Here is a 5947-nt window from a genome sequence, read left to right on the forward strand (position 1 = left end):
AAAACACAACTATGGGTTTTGATTACTCCTTCAATTAAAAATTCTATTCCCTAATAAAAAAAACAACGGTATGATGTCATTATATTAGGATCAATTGTTTTGATTTTTTGTTTTCCTATTTTAAAACATTTATTCCCATTCTAGGGTCATACACAATCAAACATCAATATTGGTAATTATTCCAATTCTACCATATATACTACTAAACATGCAAAATACTTTCACTAAAACTCATTACCATTGTAAACGCGAAAAACTTGAATTGTATATTTCAAAATTCAAAGTATATCGGTTACAATGAAGTAGTGTGTATCAAACGATAAAGGGTACAATCTCTGTATAGAAATCCTCTTATTCTCTACTAGTAGTATGCCAACTTGAAGTGTGTCGAATTCGGAATATGCCGATTTGGAAGTGGACCGAGTTCAGAGTATGCTGAACTAGAAGTATGCCTTGTTGTGCCGAGTTCGGAGTATGCCGAACTGGAGGCGTGCCGAGTTACGCCGAGTTATGCCGAGTTCGGGGTATGCCGAACTGGAAGTAGACCGAGTTCAAAGTATGCTGAACTAGAGGCGTGCCGAGTTATGCCGAGCTATGCCGAGTTGTGCCAAGTTATGCCGAGCTATGCTGGGTTCGGGGTATGCCGAACTGGAAGTAGGCCGAGTTCAGAGTATGCTGAACTGGACTTGCCGAGTTGCACCAAGTTCAGAGTATGCTGAACTGGAAGTATGCCGAGTTCAAAGTATGTTGAACTGGACTTAGGCGGAGTTGGACGTATGCCAAGTTCAAAGTATGTTGAACTGGACTTATGCCGAGTTGGACGTATGCCGAGTTCAAAGTATGTTGAACTGGACTTATGCCGAGTTGGACGTATGCCGAGTTCAAAGTATGTTGAACTGGACTTATGCCGAGTTGGACGTATACCAAGTTCAAAATATGTTGAACTGGACTTAGGTCGAGTTGGACGTATGTCGAGTTTGGTACTCAAACGGCGTGCTCCTCAGTGCAGATATACTGCAGGCGTGCTCCCGGTGCAAATAAATTGCAAGCGAGTCTTTCGTGCAAATAAATTGCAGGCGTGTCCTCCCGGTGCAAATAATTGCAGATGCTCGGTGCAAATAAATTGCAAGCGAGTCCTTCGTGCAAATAAATTGCAGGCGTGTCCTCCCGGTGCAAATAAATTGCAGGCGTGCTCCTCCCGGTGAGCTGCAGATCTTCAGAGCTTCAAAATCTTCTAATCTTCAATACCTTCAATGCCTTTAACCTCCAAAGTGAACCCACTATTTATAGTGGTGGGGGTAGAGAAAATCTAACAAACCCCATCCTTTGAATTTAATTTAATATTTTGAATTAAATTGAAGGAATGTACCTGGACATCTCATGTCCAGGTTCATGATTTTATAATTTTGAACCAATTTATAATGTCCACAACTTCTTCAAAATTATATAATCCACATATATTCTTCGTGGGCCAAACCAAGTCCAAGCCCGTCAATTTGAGCAGCCCAATTGATAGTCTGGTCCAACTCAATTAAATATCTTCCTTGAATTCGGGCCAACAGCTCAGCAATAATTACTTTAAATTAATTAACTAGGCCAACCAATTATTTATTAGGCCATTTAATCAACCCAATTAAATAAATATCAGCCTAGTTTAATTAATTAAAGCAATTAATTTAATAATGAATTATCAGTCACGGCCCAATAATATTATTTAAATTTTCAGTGCTAACAAATTGCCCCTTCGAGACTTGTTTGGCGTGCTCCAAATGCAAAGAGAAGGAAGTCTCGAAATTAATAGTTGCCCAGGAGTCCGAATTTACAGTCCATGTTTGCAGGTAGTAGCCCAATTGTGTCCACAGTTCTATTAGAGGCCCGTTTCATTTTCCTCTCTAACTTTAGCCAAATTTAATTTTAATTTGGCCAAAATTAATTCCTCAAAATCAGAAAATTGAACCACAGCTCATCACGCTCAATTTTGGCCATATTCCCTTAGGGACACAGTCTTTATCCCATCATGACTTGTAGTAACCAATTATTTCCATGGCAAACCATACTAATCCTTTCTTCCCACCCGATCCACAAAATTAAAATTCGATAAGAATTGGGGTAACAACTTGATATCACGAGCCTCGTGCAAAGGAGTCTTGAAACACAGGAGACAGTTTTGACTCATGTCAAGGAATATCTTTTAGCTTCCTCCTTTTAAAATCTCATAAAGGGTTTATCCCAACTTATCAGTCAAAAATGCTTGTGAATGTGACACTTTCTATTGTTGAGGCTATCGAAGATTTAGTCAATGATGAGACTGTAGTTTCAAATGCCGAGGCGGAAGTTTCTCGTATTTCAGAGTTGACTGTGTTGATGCCAGAAGATGAAGAGAGCCTGAACCAGGTGAAGGGAAGCTTAGAAGCATGTAAAGATAGCATGTTTAGCTTTAGGCTTTTGTTGACTGATGTTCTGTTCCTTTGGTAACAAGACTTTTGTCGTTTCTTTTTCCCAACTCATGATAATATCAATACTTTCATTTGTGCTCTTGTCCTTTAACAATTGTACATCTTTGCATTGACCCGTTGAACGATTGTCTTGATATACCACAGTTGCAACATGAATTGGATTTGTTTTTGTTATAACTGAACTTAGATAATTTGATATCTAAGCTGCCTACGTACTCCTATAAAGGAGATCGAGTCAAACGTAGTTCAAATGATTTTTTTTAATAAGTAAAGCCGTTCACAGTTTAAAGTCATGCGGGCCAGGAGAGCCTATGATTTGGGCCCACCCATAGACAAAGCGAGATGCGCTAGCAGTTTAACCACGTGCTGCATTTTTGGTGGATGAGTCATTCATTGACTTTCCATGACTCGGGTCGAGATATAATTGCTTGCAGCCCTGTTTATAAATATTCGCACAGGTTTAGGGGAAACATAACCCAACCCTTTGCGTACATGGGGCTCTTGTTGATTTGCCTTGCCTCTGCCACCGGCTTCGGGGATAAGCGTTCCCAACTTCCAAGGCTCATTAGGATTATAGCCAGCTTTAGCTAGAAGCTTATAAGCGTTAGGGTCAAAACCCTCAGTACGCTTGGTGGGCAAGACTTGGTCCGCTTCATCTATTTTAAGTGTGTCAATTCTTGCAAGCGGGAAGATGAGCTTTGTAGTGTGTTGATCCACTTCCACAACTTCTTTTCCCTTTGACTTTAGTTGGGAAGGCGAGTTGTTGTTGTTTTTCTGGGCATCTTCCACAAAGACCTGTTTCTTTATGTAGAACTTTGCATCCGCAAAGTAAGACTCAACCTCTGCAAAAGGGCTTTCATCGGCGACTACCTTTTCAATCACGCCGTTCTTTTCATACATGAAGCATTGATGCCAAGATGAGGGAACCACCCCATTTTCATGTATCCAAGGCCTTCCGAGTAACAAGTTATAAGATGTCCCTGTATCTATAACATGGCAGACGACACTTGAACTTAGGCCTCCAACTCTCAAGTCGAGGTTGATGACGCCGATTGCTGTCTGCCCTCCTTGGTTAAAACCTTGTATCATTAGTCGGCTTTGGACGAGATCATCCGTAGATCCACCAAGGTCTTTTAGGGCTTGAAGGGATAAGATGTTGACTACTGAGCCTTGATCAACTAGAATTCTTTTGAGCTTTTGCCCCCGTGTGTAACCTTCGACAAATAGTGGGCGATTGTGTGGCGCACCTCCAAGTAACAAATCTTCATCCTTGAAGGTAATTTTTACAGAGTAGGAAGCTGCCCTATGCATTTGCACTTCCTCATTTTCGGTGTGTTTAGGAGATGAACATTCTCCTACATCCACTTGCTTGTCATTGGTATTTAGGCAGGAGCTAATATTGCCTGCCCCTTGAAGATTAAATCCCTTTGGTATATATTGAGCCAAAGGAACTGGTGTTCGTGGCTGTTTGACATGCCCCTTTATCTTTGATCTACGGGCATGACCACTTGTTGAGGTTTTCGCAACCCAACTTTTCACTGTGTGCCTTGGATGTCTCATAGGCTCACTTTTCATCTTTCTATGAGTGACAATCACCCATTTTCCTTCAGATGTGCTATCATTTTGCTGTGGTTTTGAACTTTGACCAGCAACATGTTTAACGGTGAATGGGAGTGGATGTTTTCGTTGCCTCCCATATTCCTTCTCAGTACACAAAGGAGCAAATCGTCCAAGTGTAATTGAGATTTGATTTGTGCTTGCGTCGGCATCAGCAAGCTCAATTTTCCCATCTCTGGCTAGTGCCATAACTTTATCCTTGAAGATAAAACACTGTTCAATCGGATGACCCAAAAGGCGATGATACTTGCAATAATTTGGGTCATTCACCCTTGAAGCCTCATCAGGGCGTCTCATCTCGGGCAATTCAATGAGCCTAAGGTTGAGTAGCTCATTGAACAAGGGAGATATATCATAATCCAAGAAAGGATATGTTTTCTCCTGTCTTTCTTCAAGAGTTGGCCTCTTGCCTCCCCTTGACGGGCCAAAAGATGATCTCGGCCTAGGCCTTTCATACGCTTTAGTGAAGACTGTCATTGGTGTAGCCTTCACAGTTATTGCTTCATTTTCTTGTTTTGGAAAGGGTTTATTTCCTCTCCTGAATTCTTGATTTGCAGGAGTGTTGGAGGAGTTAGACATGTTCAATACGTTGAGCCCTCCCCTAGCTTCGATGCTCAACTCCATGTCGTGAGCACAACTGGACAACTCCTCAAGGGACTTCGGCTTATCCCTTGCAGGATATAGGAGAGTTCGAAGTGTATGCCTTGGATGCACATCTCTATTGCAGAACTTTGAGATATCCTCTCCTTGCAATTTAGGCACAATTCCCTCCACCTTTCAATGTAAGCACTGGCACGTTCGCCTTCCCACTGGACAGTGGTGGTGAGTTCCAAGAAGCTTACGGTTCTCCTTGTACTATAGAAGCGGGTTAAGAACTCACGCTCCATATCATGCCAACTATCAACGCAGCCAGGCTCGAGGTCTGTGTACCAATCAAAAGCAGTTCCCTTTAAGGAACAGACAAATTGCTTTACCAACAGATCGTCATAGGTCCCTGCACCATTGCATGTTTCCACAAAGTGGGCAATGTGCTGCCGGGGGTTTCCCTTGCCATCAAACTGCTGGAACTTAGGAGGTTGATAGCCGAAGGGCATTTTCAACTCCTCAATCCTTTGTGTGTAGGGCTTAACATAAGAGTATGAGGGTTGGCCTCCATCCAACTTGCCTTTGATAGCCCCAATTATGTAGTCGTTCAACTGATCCACTGGTATCATACCTTCGGTGATTGGTATAGTTTTCTCAGTTGCAGGCAAGTGAGAAGTAGTTTCTCCCACTGCAGGGCTGGTAGGAGGTTGTAGTTGCTGAACAACCTCTTCTTGCCCCTCGAGCTGCTTTCCTGGAGCACGACTTCCTTGCCCCTCCATAATGCTTCCTACCCTATCATCAAGGGTGTTGATCCGTTTATCTTGGTTTTGAAGGAGTATAGTCATTCCTTCAAGAGTCTTAGCAATTCTAGCTAATTGCTCTTCCACTGACTCAGTGTTAGTTGCCATGGCAGGCATGACATTGTAGACATTGTTAGGAACATCATGTAATAGGTTTTGATGATACCAACTGTTAAGTAAGAATCCCCAAGTCTCGATACATAGGCAAAACAATGTAAGTTCGATAAGTAAACTAAGAGCGAAAATACAACCGGGTAATTTGAGCTCAACTCGGGAAATATTTAAGCTTAAGGTAAACTTGTTTGAACAACTTAGAAATTTTCGTGTTGTAAGCAAACAGATAGATCAGAAACAGGCACGAGACAACTCTGGAGGAATAAGGGTCTACGAGACATCAACTAAGTCTCAAGACACAAGCCAAGTTCGAGAGGTAAGGACCTCTCGATATACCTATCGAGTTCGAGACGTAAAGAATATTCGAGAGATAGA

This window comes from Ipomoea triloba, chromosome 15, assembly GCF_003576645.1.
Source record: "Ipomoea triloba cultivar NCNSP0323 chromosome 15, ASM357664v1".
In the NCBI taxonomy this organism is placed as follows: domain Eukaryota; kingdom Viridiplantae; phylum Streptophyta; class Magnoliopsida; order Solanales; family Convolvulaceae; genus Ipomoea; species Ipomoea triloba.